The sequence below is a fragment of the Capsicum annuum genome, chromosome 4 (assembly GCF_002878395.1).
Source record: "Capsicum annuum cultivar UCD-10X-F1 chromosome 4, UCD10Xv1.1, whole genome shotgun sequence".
NCBI classification, from domain to species: Eukaryota; Viridiplantae; Streptophyta; class Magnoliopsida; order Solanales; family Solanaceae; genus Capsicum; species Capsicum annuum.
This window is the reverse complement of record NC_061114.1, coordinates 221,069,940-221,086,049: the sequence shown is the minus strand read 5'-3', so window position 1 is coordinate 221,086,049 and position 16,110 is coordinate 221,069,940. Positions and strand designations below refer to the sequence as shown.

The window sequence follows — 16,110 nt, the reverse complement described above, 5'->3', positions numbered from 1 at the left end:
TTATCTTTTTCCTTCCTCCTCTTTCCGAACTCTAGCCTCGGATGAAATTTAGATTTAGAGGTCCCTTGGTAAATTTATGGGGGTCGAGGATAATGTTGAGGGACAGGTGCATGCCATTGTGGATAAGAAGATGGATGAGCATACAATTGTGTATTGTTCATAGGATATCGAGGAAGTGGAATGGGATTTCTTGGATTTCGGAGAAAGAAACCTTGTTGCAAGTGGTTATGTAGATCTGATATGTAAAATCAGGATTGAGGCTGACAGTATTGGTGGGTTGGACCTCTCAAACTCTGCTTTGGCCCTGTCATGACAATAGGTGTGTTTTCCTTCTTCTTTCCTTCAGTTTCCCTTGGTTGATTGCAATGTCGTCCCGAATATTTCACAGAATCTTTCTGTCCATCAGGCTCCCTAAATTTTGATGTCTCAAAGCTGGGAGGAAGGTTAACACTTGAAGACATGCCCCAGGTTTTATATGAAACATCTTCATAGCCCATAAGTCCAGGGGAATTTTTCATATCATTTTCTACACTCTTTACTTTCCCAACCATTCTCTCTGGCTCTTTTGGCATGCTAGGCTTCTTAGTAAGAAATTTTGGCGGTTCACTTAACTGTAGGCTCAAGAGTATACCAATGATCATCAACAGTATTGAACGTGGAGTCACTAGTGGACTGGGGAAGCACAATTATTGGATTGATAGACAAAGTGGAAGCCTTAGTAGAAGGTTGAGCAACTAAAGCACAGACGGTATATTGTGCTGTGAATGTGGTTGTGGTAGACTTATACTGAGGAGATAAAGAAAGAGTAGTGGAAGTGTTGACGTGCATTTGATGTGGAATGGATTCTGAGGCATGCTGTGGTGCATCAACAACAGTAGGAAACTGACTTTGCAATTTTGGTGAAAGACTCAAGGTATTTGCAGGGTCAAAACTGGGGAACGGGGGTGGAGGCAGCCCACTGGCCCAAGCTCGATACATTCCTATCATTTGTTGTCTCAATCTCAAATTCTCTGCCTTTATACTCTCAATTTCCTGACTCTTTGTTTCATCTATGATGCCACTCTCTATATCCTTGTTGGACACAACTAACCCTTCCTTGGATTTAGTGTGATATGGAGGACCAGCCAGGAAACCACAAACCAACCACCTTAAACTAACTGAACAAGAGGCAACAAATATGTTAGAGTTCAACATTTTTCAAAAACCTTTTTTTTTCTTGAAAAAATATCACCGAACCCTAGAAGGGTGCCTACGTATCTCACCCCCGAAAGGGGAGAATCAGGTGTGCGTAGTTCGTGAAGTTATGCCAAAATGGCCAATTGAACTCTTTTTCTTTTTTTTTTTCCTCGAAACTTTAAGAAGAAAAGAAAATAACAATTTGTCAAAAGAATTGACGAAAATGTTTTTGAATTTTTCAGCTTTAACATCCCTATACAAAGTGAAATCTATGATTACCAAAGAAAATCTTTTTGGGTTTTCAGTTTTAAATTTCATATGAAAATGGAACTTGAACCTATTAAAGAAAAGTCTTTTTGTAGTTTTCTTTTAAAGATGTATATGAAACACCTACTCTAAATGAAGAATGAAGAAAATCTTTTTTGAATTTTTGAACTAAGATCAATCAAAAGTGAAACCTACGACTATTGAGAATTTTTTTTTCTTTGTATTTTTCTTTTCAATACATGTATGAAACACCTACTCTAAATGAAGAGTGAAAAAAAATCTTTTTTAATTTTTTTTTAAATAAGATTACGGAACCAACAATAGGCTGTCTACGTATCTCACATCCCCAAAGAGGAGAATCAGGGGTGCGTAGTTCATCCAATTTGGACAATTAAGGATTCACTGATAGATTGACCCTAACTTAAGAGACACGACCAAGGACAGACGAATAAAATCTTTTTGAGGTTTTCAATTTGAGACTTCACATAAAACTGACACCAACAACTCCGAAAGAAAAATCTTTTTGGCATTTTTGTTATAAGAAATATACAAAACTTCTACTAACTTTTTTTCATTTTTCTTTTATAAATGCTCCTGTAAAAAAAAATCATTTTTGGAATTTTTGAATTATGAATGCATGGTAAAGGAGTAAAGGAAGATCTTTTTGAATTCTTTAAGAAAATGAGTGCGAAAGGTAAAAAATCTTTTTGAATTGTGAAAAACAAAAGTCATAAAGAACTCTAAAAATAAACTACGAAACTCTTTTTTTTTATTCACCCTTTTTTTTCAACACTTTCTTGTCTACGCACTTTACTTCTAACACATGTTTTTCCCAAATCGGTCCGTCAAATGACCATATTACCCTCAGAGATGCCACATTTAGCACGTAGGGATGCTTTAGAGGTGAGTTTCCTACAAAGGGCCGTGTGGGTTCCTCTAGGTCTCAATATGATGCACATAAGAATGACCTAAAGGCTGACCTACGTTGTGGTTTACTAACAAGGCCGTTCGGGGCAGCATATGGTCGATAGTGGCTGCTTTTCTTTCCACCTACTCCATACATCCAACGGCTCCCCCCCAAAATAAGGTGACTCAACTAGAGTTCGTGCGCACGATGTGCGCTCTAAGACTTGTTGTGAAAAGAATGACTCGGGTTATGCACATGATGTCAGATATAAAAGGGTAACACATAGGATAAATACTGTAAACAAAGAGCACGAAAACGCACAAAAGTGAAAGCACAAACAAAAATCACAAGCAATGCTTATACACTCGTAATGCCAAACAAAGCCGATATGACTTTGAAAAAAGCTCGGATTCTGAAATAGTTCCCCAGCAGAGTCACCAAAGCTTTCACATTCCTTTTTCGTACTCTAAAAAATTATGGATTAGGTTTCGAAAGGGTTTTTATTATTAAAGTGACAAAAGATGAAAATTAGTTTCGAAAAGGACTTTTTATATTCAAAACTCAGAGTCGCCACTCGGCATAATCTGGTGTGCCAAGTCATCTTTGTAAATCCTTTTCAAAATGATTTTTGACTATTTTAAACTGATCCGCGAAAAGAGATTTCGGCTAAGGAATTCTGTTGACTGAGTGGAAGGTGTTAGGCACCCCTCGATCCCGTGGTTCGACCACGGTCGCTTGGTGGAGTGTATCGACTAATTTGACATTACAAATATATAAACCACACAAAAACACATACAACAATCAATCAAACACACAAAATAAAACAAATCCAAAATTTAGTGTTCAGTCTAATTATACAGGCCCAAATAAATAAAAATGCAAAAATAAATCCTATCTAACCTACACTAATCCTAACTACGCTCTCGTGCTTTACCCGATGCCTCGGGCCTTGATCACGAACCTTCTTTGCTTACATGATCCATCGGGGCATTCCCCGATGAATAAATACAATGTGTCTTGGAGCATTCCCCGACTAAATGAATACATTTGAATTAAATACAATAAACTAGAAAGAAACATTCACACGCACATTCCACATTCAACGAAACAACGAAGTTCTAAATTTTCTTACCCAACCTATGTTTGCCTATTAATTGTTGGCCTAAACATGAAACTATCACAATTAACAATATCGATGAATCAAAACAACAATATTCACTTTATCAACTTTTAATCTCAATCCCACCCCAAATTCATTTACAACCACACGATTAACTGATTTCAATAGAGAACCAATCGATCAAGTCACGACATTTATAGAAGCTCAAACACATAATCTGAATCATATCATCAAACTCATACAATTCATATAATTAACATCAACACACCATATTAAAATAAGAACAAAAGAAGAACAGAGTTGAAGAAATGGACCTCAAATGATGTTTTGTAATTATAATGATATCAGCATCAACAATAGACGAAAAGAGCGACTTCGAACACGGAACCTTGAACGAAAATCAAATTTGTGTATAGAAATCCAACCTCAAGAGATTCAGATTCTGATTGAAAATAACGAATGAATGAATCCGAAACCTGAACTCTCGGACGATAAAAACCTCAACAACGTCTGAACCAACTCGAAATTGAGCACCCACAACCCGAACGGATCTGAGTTCTAAACCAGTAAGAAATAGTAGAATATCTGGAACAAGAATTTCAATGGAAACCTAAAACTGAACGTGAAACTCAAGAAATCCGAACCAGACAAGAAATCGTTGAGAACAGGGAATCAACAAAACCCAAATCAAAACTGATTTGCCCCTTTTTAGGAGTAGCCGAAGTTGGTTTTGGTTTTCACCAGAATTAATGGAGGAAGCTGTTATTTTCTAATGAGTCATTTTTGGAGAGAGACGAGGGATTCTGATGAACCGTTCTCCAGAAAACTCAAACCAGTCAGTTGAGGTATCTCCGTTCTGCGTTTCACACTTCTCACTCGATTTCAGCTCACTCCCTCTCTTTGTTGTATCTTTCTCTCCTCTCCTCACCATTTTTGATCTTCGGTAACCCTCAATCTCTGTCCCTCATGTCATTCTACTGCCAACTATCACTCTATTTCTCTTCTTTACCTCACGATCTCCCTCTCAATATCTTTACTGTGTGTATTTCCGATGGCTGTGCGTGAATGCGTGTATTCTAAGGGAAGAGAAAGAAGGGATGAATATGGTGAATCCCCCTTCTTTGATCTGTATATGTGTGTATATATCCCTGAAGAATAAAAGAAGAGCCCTCTCTTTTTCTTTTTAATTCAAGACCCCCAAAAAATGAAAATTCCCCCACTTTCTTTCTGGATGTAATTGTGTATGTATACGTGAGGTTGAGTGAATTTTTTTTGCTGTGGGGCCCATGAATGTGAGGTGTCCTAAGGGAAATTTCCTAGAAAATTCCTTCTAGTTATATCTCTTTGTGGACAAGAAAAGAATAGGGGGAGGTGTTGTTTTTTAATTGGAGGGGTAAGGGTTAGGTGTCTTATTTTAATTGAAAGGGTTGTTAGGATGTTAAAAAGAATAAAAGTTTGTTAGGGATTTTGTTGAGAGTTGTTTTTTTTGTATTTTTTGTGGGATGTAATTACATGGGTGAGGGTATATGGTAGGATAAGGTAAAAATGGGTAAAAAGTCAATTTTGGGAGGACAAAATTAGGTGTCTACATTCATAAAGTTCTATCTCCTCTTTACGGCCATTTGTGTATGTTCTGCCTACTAAACTTAGGTAAGCAAAGAGAAACTATAAACAGAAAGTTTGAACCAACGCCATTTTACATAAATCTTCCATGCAAAACTTTGCACCCAAAAGATAAGGTCACAACAATCTAATAAATATGTCTAAAGCAAGAAGCTACACAAACACATAAATTCTTTTAAAAAAAATGAACAAGAAGAAAGCAAATGCCATGGATTTTTTGGCAAAAATTTTTTGGACCATTTCTCGATTTGTGCGTGTCATCTTTGCGCAGGGGCCATGTTAATCTTCTCTGTATCGTTCCAATTTTATAGGATGTACCCAAAAGGAGAAACATGCTCATTACTATTTTGCATTATAAACAAGAAAAACTTCTTTCTGCAAATGATGTGGGAGAAGTAACAGGTTGGGCTTTCTACCTATATGGACCTGGACTCCTTTTTCCTTGTTTCTTCGTCCCATCTAAACAAGCCCTGCTGTGCCTGGAGTTATAAATTTGACATACGAGACTAAAATTGTAAAGATTTGACTAACTTTTGACGTTGTTTTTACCGAAGCATGGCCTTATTAAGGCCAAACATTAGACATTTTATACTGTGGCATTGCCATGACCAAGCCTGAAATATTTTTTTAGAACTTTAACTTTGGATCGGCAGACTCTAACTTGAGACATATAATAGCTGGTGAAGAATTAAATCAATATGCATAACCATATATACAAGTGTTGGAGCTAGAGTATACAGGTTTAGCCAAACTAATAAACTTTGGTCCAAATTTTATACTATATTTGTCTTAAAAATTCATTGATATACACAAATTTTTATTGAAAACCCAATTACTTTGAGGAAATTAGAATCATGAATCCATAAACTTTCAATTCTCTTATGTAGCCATTATACATAGATTGTTCAGTGCAATTTGAGGAGTCCAAAGCATATGCACGATAACTTGCTTGTGCTCTGCCTAAACTTAGGTAAGCAAACAAAAATTATAAGCAGAAAGTTTGACCCAATGGCATTTAACGTAAAGCTTCCAAGACAAAAATATCCACTTCAGAAGCGGAAATTTCACAACAATCTAAGCTGATTCCAGGAAAAAAATAAAAGGATTTTGGGAGGAAAAAATTTGGACCATTTTTTGATCTGTGCGTGTCATCCCTGCTCAGGGGCCATGCTAATCTTCTCTGTATCATTCCATTTTTAACGAATATCCCCGAAGGGACAAGCGTGCCTACTGCTATTGAGCTTTATAAAGAGAGCAAAACTTCTTTTTGCAAATGATGTGGCAAAAATAACAGTTTGGGGTTTTCACAGGTGCAAACCTGAACTCCTTTTTTTGCTTGTTTCTTCGTCCCATCTGAACAAGCCCGTCTATGCCTGGAGTTATAGCTATAATGGGCTGGCCTTCTTTATTTAATTTGATTTGCAATATGAGAAGTGGTATAGCCTTTCTCTCTCATTTGTCTCCTTTCGGAAACTGCATTTTAGCTACAGTTTTTTGCTTTTGCTTTTATGTTCATTCATGCATACAGAGCCCAACTGATCCTAGAGTCTAGATTTGACCCCAAAGAACACTAGTCAGGTCCATATTCAACTTGTAAAGAAATGAATCTGGAACTTAATTCAAATCTAAAAGCTAGCTCAAAAGATATAAAATTGCCTAAGGTATATTTTAAGAGGCCATACATCTCTTGAATGGAAGATGTGGAACGGTTTTCACCCCTTCTCACGTTCAGTACTAAACATTTAGCGCATCCACAATTTTAATATGGGCCCCAACATCGTAAACAAGAATTCACATGAGTCCTATTCTTATACCATGTAGAGTAATAAACTTAAGCCTAACTCAAACCCGAAAGCTATATCAAGAAGTGAGAATTGTCAAGTCATAATAAAAGAGACTACTTATTCCTTAACGAACTATATGAGACATTTCACAAACTTGTATCCACTGGGGTCGTTTCATTAATGGGATATGAAAGACGAATATTCCGTGGGACTAACTATTTCACCCTTTTAAGAAGTTACAAAATGATCCCGAAATTATTTATCCTGAAATATTGTCCTTATAGTAGCCAATTTTTCTTGGTCTTTCTCCATAGTCCACATAAAAAGAGCTTTTAAGAAGTTACCTACTAGCAGTCACTAATTTTGAAATGCTGAATAAGAAATTGATTGATATACTTGTCTAGTAGCACGAAGATGGGGTTGAGGGTGCAGCATTTATTCAATCTGGTAAGTCATAATAAAAGCAATTTATAATACTATTGATGTCCACTGCTCATTTCTCATTTTCTAAATTTGCCATGCCTCTTATCTCTAATTTCTCAGTCTATCCAAGCGAAGCCCGTGACAGAAGGTCCAGGTATGAATGCTACTAAATGGCCTTGTCCATTTTACATTGGTTGTTCAATGCAAATTGAGTAGTCCTTGCATATGCACAATAACCTGTTTAATGGATTCATCTCCTCTTTCCCACTTGTGTATGTTCTGCCTAAACTTACTTAAGCAAGACAAACTGTAAACAGAAAGTTAATAATATTTGACCTAATGCCACTTGACATGAATCTTCCAAGATAAATTTGCACACTAAAAATATAAGGTCTATACAATTTGTGTAATGCACTAGAGGAGAAGAAATTTCACTACAATCTAATCAATATGTGTAAAGCCATAAGCTTTTTAAAATACATAGAAAATGAGTGGAAAAGCAAAACACAACCACACGAAGAAATTGGGAAAAGTTAGGAAAAAAATTTGGACCATTTCTCAATTTGTGCGTGTCATCCTTGCGCAGGGGCCATGCTAATCTTCTCGCATGCCTGTTGCTGTTGTACTTTATAAGAGAGCAAAACTTCTTTCTGCAAACGATGTGGGAGAAATAACAAGTTAGGCATTTTTCTTTGTCCCATCTGAATAAGCCCAGCTATGCCCACAACGGGCTCTCTCGTTTGTTTCAAGCATTTTTAGCTAACATTTTTTTTTGTGTAAACAACATAAATCCCCTAACTTGGATGGTGGTTTGCCATGGTTGCATAATGTACGGTACCATACGGTATGGTATTGTACTGTACAGTATAATACAATACCATGTTTGGATAGACTGTATCGTTCATTACTGGTTAAAAATAATTTTACTGTTTGGTTTGACAGTATGGTACTGCATCGTAACTGATAAGTTTACTCAAATATCTTTAATGATTATAAATATTAAATTTATTAGTAATTATTAGTAAAATAATTTTCTCCCTACTAATTTGTCATAAATTATGTCATGTAGATATATTAAGTTGTTAGATTCATGTAAATTCTAACAAAATCAATAAAGAAGAAGATCAAAATAACTATAATCAGATTCATTTTTTATAGTAACAAATTTTATCTCTTTTTGGTGTTTTGAGACGTGATACCAACGACAAATATAAAATTTGAATGCATCCCTTGTGTATGCTATGTGTATGTTTGGTGTTGAATTTTAAAAAATATTTTCTAGAAAAATATATTCGTAAAGCTTGGTCTAAATTTTCTACACGTATTCGCTTTCGTAAAATTGGTCAGTTCTCCTTAATTCAATTTTCGGGAAAATGAGATCTTTTGCTTTCTTACAAAATGAATAGAAGAAAATAGCTTATTCAAATTAAACATCGTTTAATAGCTGAATTTTTCCAATTTCAATAGATCTTTTATTGGGAAAATAGAGTCGGTTGATGTGATAGTTGTTACGTATCGTTTCATAAATTATTATGTTTTATTGTATTGTAGTGTGCATTGTTCTAATGAGTATAACATTTGAAGATTGTACTATCATTTTTCGGTTGTTACATAATGTTACATATTAATTAATAATTTAAAAGATAAACCTACATAATTACGCATGCATAATTTTCTATCGAAGGGGATTCAATGCCTCCTCGCCCAGCTCTAGCCAGGTCCGATTTGATTACTTTTGTGGACCAAAACAAGTGAAAGTTCATTTTGATAATGGAAGACCTTGAATACAAGATATTTGCTTGCTCTGATATTTATACTAGCTTTTTAGATAGTTGGGTGTGCGAACAAAAGTCTCATGATAGTAGCTGAAAGGATTGGAAGCTACATATATCGTGTAGGGTCTTTTAATGGTGCGAGATCTTTTGAGGAAAACCGTGCGGGCTTGACCCATAACTGATAATATCACAGCATTTAAAAGTGTCTTTGGGCTGATTTAGCCAACATAGATGATACTCTTATCGTCAGAGTTTAATCATTCCATCATTTGTTCTACATAAAATTATCGTGATGTGAGGAAATGCGAATACGATGATGTTCATATTTTGTGGGATATACTCAAAAAAAATGAAACAGTCGATGCTGCCAAATCTCATTCTGGACGCAAGAAAGTTCGATTTTGGGATATAATTGATTGGGCTAAATGTGCCCCCTTCATTTGTCGTAGTGTGTGATCATAAATTTTTATTGTATTTTTTTTGGTTTGCATATGTCAAATATATATATATATATATTCGTGCTTTTTTACCATATGAATGATCGTGAACTCTTTCCTTCCTTTAATTTTAGTACTTGATTGGAATGGGACTATTGATCATGTGGACTACCAGAGTTGGTTCAAAACTTTTAGTGATAATTTCAAATGTTGCTTGACTGAATATTAGAGTATGTATAATTTCTTGGAGATGGATATGATGTTTTACTTTGATATTTTCAGTATTTCTTGGTGTGAAATAAGTTAGTTTTCGGTTTATACGACTTTGTGACCTTCTGAATTTGTAGCCAGTGGCGGAGACAGGATTTTCACAAAGAGGTTTTAGAAATAACTTACGAACAAATCAAAAGGGGTTCAACATCCACTATAATAATTTTAACCGAATAGTATAATTTTTCACCGAAGGAGGTTTGGATGACCCCTTGCCGAAGGGTAGCTCTGCCCCTGCTTGTAGGCTGTAGCATTTGCAAAATATAAATATACAAGGGGTGGAGTTAGAGTATAAAATATGGGTTCGAATGAACTAATACGCTTTGGTTCATTGATATACAGAAAATTTTAATTTAAAATCCAATTATTTAAAAATTAGAATCTCGAATTCATAAAGTTCTATCTCCTCTTTATGGCCATTTGTGTATGTTCTGCCTACTAAACTTAGGTAAGCAAAGAGAAACTATAAACAGAAAGTTTGAACCAACGCCATTTACATAAATCTTCCATGCAAAAATTTGCACCCAAAAGATAAGGTCACAACAATCTAATAAATATGTCTAAAGCAAGAAGCTACACACACATAAATTCTTTTTAAAAAAAAATGAACAAGAAGAAAGCAAATGATATGGATTTTGTGGCGAAAAAAATTTGGACCATTTCTCGATTTGTGCGTGTCATCCTTGCGCAGGGGCCATGCTAATCTTCTCTGTATCTTTCCAATTTTATCGGATGTCCCCAAAGGGAGAAACATGCTCAGTACTGTTGTGCATTATAAACAAGCAAAACTTCTTTCTGCAAACGATGTGGGAGAAGTAACAGGTTGGGCTTTCTACCTATATGGACCTGGACTCCTTTTTCCTTGTTTCTTCGTCCCATCTAAACAAGCCCTGCTGTGCCTGGAGTTATAAATTTGACATACGAGACTAAAATTGTAAAGATTTGACTAAATTTTGACGTTGTTTTTACCGAAGCATGGCTTTATTAAGGCCAAACATTAGACATTTTATACTGTGGCATTGCTATGTGTAGACACGTAATTTTGTCCCTTCCCGATAGCATTTTTTACCCATTTTTACCTTATCCTACCGTATACCCTCACCCATGTAATTACATCCCACAAAAATACAAAAAAAAATATAACTTTCAAAAAAATCCCTAACAAACTTTTATTCTTTTTAACATCCTAACAACCCTTTCAATGAAAAGAAGACACATCACCCATACCCCTACCCCACCATCCCATATCCACGTGACCCCCCCTCTTATTTTCTTGGCCACAAAGGAAAATATACATGGAGAAAACTTCCAAGAAACAACAACAATAACTAGGAGGGACCACAATTGGGAATCCAAGGTAAAGAACAGATATATACATATGCACATATCACAAATGAGACACTCTTCATTTTTTCCATTCCATCATCATCAATATATAAATGCACACACTCCATTTTGGGGGATATATACACACTTATACACAAAACATCGAAAAAAAAAAGAATTCTTCCATTTCCATTCCATAGATATACTTAGCCACACAGCAACCAACACACAATACACCATTAACCTCACCATTAACGGACAACTTCCTGACCATTCCAATAGCTCACATACTCCTTGATGGCTCCATTTTCCCATTCTTTTACTCTTAGCAGAACACACACCCACAAATACCATATACACAATTACATACTTCACTGAAGACTCACACTCACAACACATGAAAAAAAAAAGAAGAATTCACCTTCTTCTCTAACATCTACTCACAGACACCCTCACTAATATTTTTCATTCACCATACTTCACCCATATACGATCCCTCATCCTCACCATAGCAGATCTTACTCACGAGAAACCACCATTAATGCACACATTACACAGATATAGACCACAAAGAATAACAATACAGTGAGATGGCGAGAAGAGAGTAGATCAAGAGAGAGCGGCGAAGAGAGAGAGAGTAGAGTACAGTAAGGGTAAATTGAGAGGATAAAGAGAGTTTGAACAAGGTTTGGTCAGTTTCTGGATATTCTCTGGCGAAATCTCACTAGAAGTGACCCGTGTTTGTCGTTGCTTGGTCTAAGCTTGCGGGATTTGGCCTCGATCTCACCGAAACTGGTTTCTCTTTCATCGTCTGATTGTTCCCATCATGAAATCGCCAAAAACTCTTTGTTTTCCTTTGATTTTTGGGGTGAATTCGGTCGAGATGTGTTAGGGGGTCATCGGAATTGGTTTTCGTTCATCAATCGGATTGGTTTAAGGCCCCCCAAAACATCGAAACTAGCATTGGTTCTAGGGATTTCTACATGGGTTGGCTCCTTTGGAATTTAGTATGGGTACCTCTCGTTTCTTTACAAGACTGACCCCATTTGGTTTGATATTTCTTCTTCATTTCTGTTCGAAAATTGGGTTTTCAATCGGATTACAAGTTCGAAGTGGATATTGAGTTGGGGTTGTCATTTGAGTTTCAATCGGAAAATTTTGAATCCGGCTCCATTTTCTAACCACATAATCCGACATATAAAAGTCCATTTAAGGTCTAACTCTATCTCTTCTAATTTTACTTTACTATACGTGTTTGATTCGCCTGATGTGTGGTTGAATTTTGGTGACATTAATTTGCTGTTTGATTTCATTGAATAGATGGTTGTGGATTGTTGAGATAACTATCTTGAATCGTTGGAATTTGGTATAAAAATGGAATAAGTGGGGTGAGAATTAAAAACTTGATATAATTAGTGAATTTTGATTAGTTTGATTCATTTGTTGTTTGACTTGAAATAAACGTTAATTGAATTTGGTAGTATCAAGATACTCCAATTGAAATAGGTAAGACGTATGTCGGGTAGGCAAAATCTAGAGATAGTGGGTTTATTGAATGTTTGAAATTTGATTGAATGGTTTGATTTTATCACTTTTGAATCAATTGTATCATTTGGCCGGGGAATGCCCCGAAGTATCTGTATATATTTATTCACCGGGGAATGCCCCGAGATATCATGTACCTGGAGGACGTTCATGATGAAGGCCCGAGGCGTCGGGTAGAGCATTAGTCTAGAATTAATTTAGAGTAGGATTTATTTTTACACATTTTTTATTTTTGGACTGTATAATTGGACTGGACACTAAATTTTGGATTGTTTTATCTTGTTTGCTTGATTGATTGTTTTGTATGTTTTGTGTGGTTTATATATTCATAATGTCAAATTAGCCTAGACGCTCCACCAACGACCGTGGTCAAACTACGGGATCGAGGGGTGCCTAACACCTTCCCCTCGGTCAACAGAATTCCTTAGCCGGAATCTCTATTCGCAAACCAGTTTTAAAGAGTCAAACCATTTTGAAAAGAATTTTCCAAAGGTGACTTGGCACACCGGATTATACCAAGTGGCGACTCTGAATTTAATTATAAAAAATACTTTTCGGAATAGAAATTTCATTTTTTGTCACTTAATTATAAAACCCTTTCGAACTTAAAAATTAATCTTTTGGATGTTGAAAAAGGGGTGTGACAGCTCTGGCGACTCTGCTGGGGAACTATTTCAGAATCCGAGCTTTTTTTGGAGTCGTATCGGCTTTGTTTGGCATTACGAGTGTATAAGCATTATTTGTGATTTTTTTTTTTTGTGTTTTCACTTTTGTGTGTTTTTGTTCTCTTTGTTTACAGTATTTATCCTATGTGTTACCACTTTTATATCTGACATTATGTGCATAACCCAAGTCATTCTTTCTGCAACGAGTCTCGGAGCGCACGTTGTGCGCACGAACTCTAGTTGAGTCACCTTATTTTAGGGGGGAGCCGTTGGATGTATGGAGTAGGTGGAAAGCAAAGCAGCCACTATCGACCATATGCTTCCCCGAACGGCCTTGTTAGTAAACCACAACGTAGGTCAGCCTTTAGGTCATTCTTATGTGCATCATATTGAGACCTAGAGGGACCCACACGTCCCTTTGTAGGAAACTCACCTCTAAAGCATCCCTAGGTGCTAAATATGGCATCTTTGAGGGTAATGTGGTCATTTGACGGACCGATTTGGGGAAAACATGTGTTAGAAGTAAAGTGCGTAGACAAGAAAGTGTTAGAAAAAAAAGGGTGAATAAAAAAAAAAGAGTTTCGTAGTTTATTTTTAGAGTTCTTTATGACTTTTGTTTTTCACAATTCAAAAAGATTTTTTACCTTCGCACTCATTTTCTTAAAGAATTCAAAAAGATCTTCCTTTATTCTTTTACCATGCATTCATAATTCAAAAATTCCAAAAAAGATTTTTTTTTACAGGAGCTTTTATAAAAGAAAAATGAAAAAAAGTTGGTAGAAGTTTTGTATATTTCTTATAACAAAAATGCCAAAAAGATTTTTCTTTCGGAGTTGTTGGTGTCAGTTTTATGTGAAGTCTCAAATTGAAAATCTCAAATTGTGTCTCTTAAGTTAGGGTCAATGAATCCTTAATTGTCCAAATTGGATGAACTACGCACCCCTGATTCTCCTCTTTCGGGATGTGAGATACGTAGGCAACCTATTGTTGGTTCGGGGATCTTATTTAAAAAAAAACTAAAAAAGATTTTTTTTCACTCTTCATTTAGAGTAGGTGTTTCATACATGTATTGAAAATAAAAATACAAAGAAAAAAAAAGATTTTTCTCAATAGTCGTGGGTTTCATTTTTGGTTGATCTTATTTCAAAAATTCAAAAAAGATTTTCTTCACTCTTCATTTAGAGTGGGTGTTTCATATACATCTTTAAAAGAAAACTACAAATAGATTTTTCTTTAATAGGTTCAAGTTCCATTTTCATATGAAATTTAAAACTGAAAACCCAAAAAGATTTTCTTTGGTAATCATAGATTTCACTTTGTATAGGGATGTTAAAGCTGAAAAATTCAAAAACATTTTCGTCAATTCTTTTGACAAATTGTTATTTTCTTTTCTTCTTAAAGTTTTGAGGAAAAAAAAAAGAAAAAGAGTTCAATTGACCATTTTGGCATGACTTCACGAACTACGCACACCTGATTCTCCCCTTTCGGGGGTGAGATACGTAGGCGCCCTTCTAGGGTTCGGTGATTTTTTTTCAAGAAAAAAAAGGTTTTTGAAAAATATTGAACTCTAACATATTTGTTGCCTCTTGTTCAGTTAGTTTAAGGTGGTTGGTTTGTGGTTTCCTGGCTGGTCCTCCATATCACACCAAATCCAAGGAAGGATTAGTTGTGTCCAACAAGGATATAGAGAGTGGCATCATGGATGAAGCAAAGAGTCAGGAAATTGAGAGTTTAAAGGAAGAGAATTTGAGACTGAGACAACAAATGATGGGAATGTACCGAGCTTGGGCCAGTGGGCTGCCTCCACCTCCGTTCCCCACTTTTGACCCTACAAATACCTTGAGTCTTCTACCAAAATTGCAAAGTCAGTTTCCTACTGTTGTTGATGTAGCACAGCATGACTCAGAATCCATTCCACATCAAATGCACCTCAACACTTCCACTACTCTTTCTTTATCTCCTCAGTATAAGTCTACCACATTCACAGCACCACATATCGTCTGTGCTTTTGTTGCTCAACCTTCTACTAAGGCTTCCACTTTGTCTATCAATCCAACGATTGTGCTTCCCCAGTCCACTAGTGACTCCATGTTCAATACTGTTGATGATCATTGGTATACTCTTGAGCCTACAGTTAAGTTAAGTGAATCGCCAAAATTTCTTACTAAGAAGCTTAGCATGACAAAAGAGCCATAGAAAATGGTTGGGAAAGTGAAGAGTGTAGAAAATGATATGAAAAATTCCCCTGGACTTATGGTCTATGAATATGTTTCATATAAAAGCTGGGGCATGTCTTCAAGTGTTAACCTTCCTCCCATCTTTGAGACATCAAAATTTGGGGAGCCTGATAGACAGAAGGATTCTGTGAAACATTCGGGACGACATTGCAATCAACCAAGGGAAATTGAAGGAAAGAAGAAGGAAAATGCACCTATTGTCATGACAGGGCCAAAGCAGAGTTTGAGAGGAACAGAAAGAAAATCAGCTCCAAAAGTTGTTTGTCCTACCCCACTTCAAGTGTCGTTTAGGCCAGTGCCATCCTTTCTTTCTAACCTTATCCAAAAGCTAAGTTACAACCAAAGAAAGACCTTTATATCAATCTTTGAGGATGTTAAGGCAGAGCATGCAAGGGATATGATGATGCATTTGGGAACTATTTGTCTTCCTTAGCATAGGGAATCAAGAGAGAAATAAAAATGAGAGAGTCTTATTGGTGAAGACCCTTACGGGCACCATAAGACGATGGAAAGTTGAGAGAAATAAAAATGAGAGAGTCTTATTGGTGAAAACCC

At 36.0% G+C, this 16,110-nt stretch overlaps 3 non-coding genes and 1 pseudogene across 3 annotated transcripts; all 4 read right to left on the bottom strand.

Annotated features, from left to right (window-relative positions):
- Window positions 1-5,315: 5,315 nt before the first annotated feature.
- LOC124898375 lies at window positions 5,316-5,425 on the bottom strand (annotated as a pseudogene).
- Window positions 5,426-6,209: 784 nt separating this feature from the next.
- Window positions 6,210-6,312, bottom strand: LOC124898374. The gene has a single exon (XR_007055341.1). It is a non-coding gene; the product is annotated as a U6 spliceosomal RNA (small nuclear RNA).
- A 1,528-nt stretch (window positions 6,313-7,840) lies between these two features.
- Window positions 7,841-7,948, bottom strand: LOC124898377. Its single transcript, XR_007055343.1, has one exon. It is a non-coding gene; the product is annotated as a U6 spliceosomal RNA (small nuclear RNA).
- A 2,479-nt stretch (window positions 7,949-10,427) lies between these two features.
- Window positions 10,428-10,534, bottom strand: LOC124898369. The gene has a single exon (XR_007055336.1). It is a non-coding gene; the product is annotated as a U6 spliceosomal RNA (small nuclear RNA).
- Window positions 10,535-16,110: the final 5,576 nt, after the last annotated feature.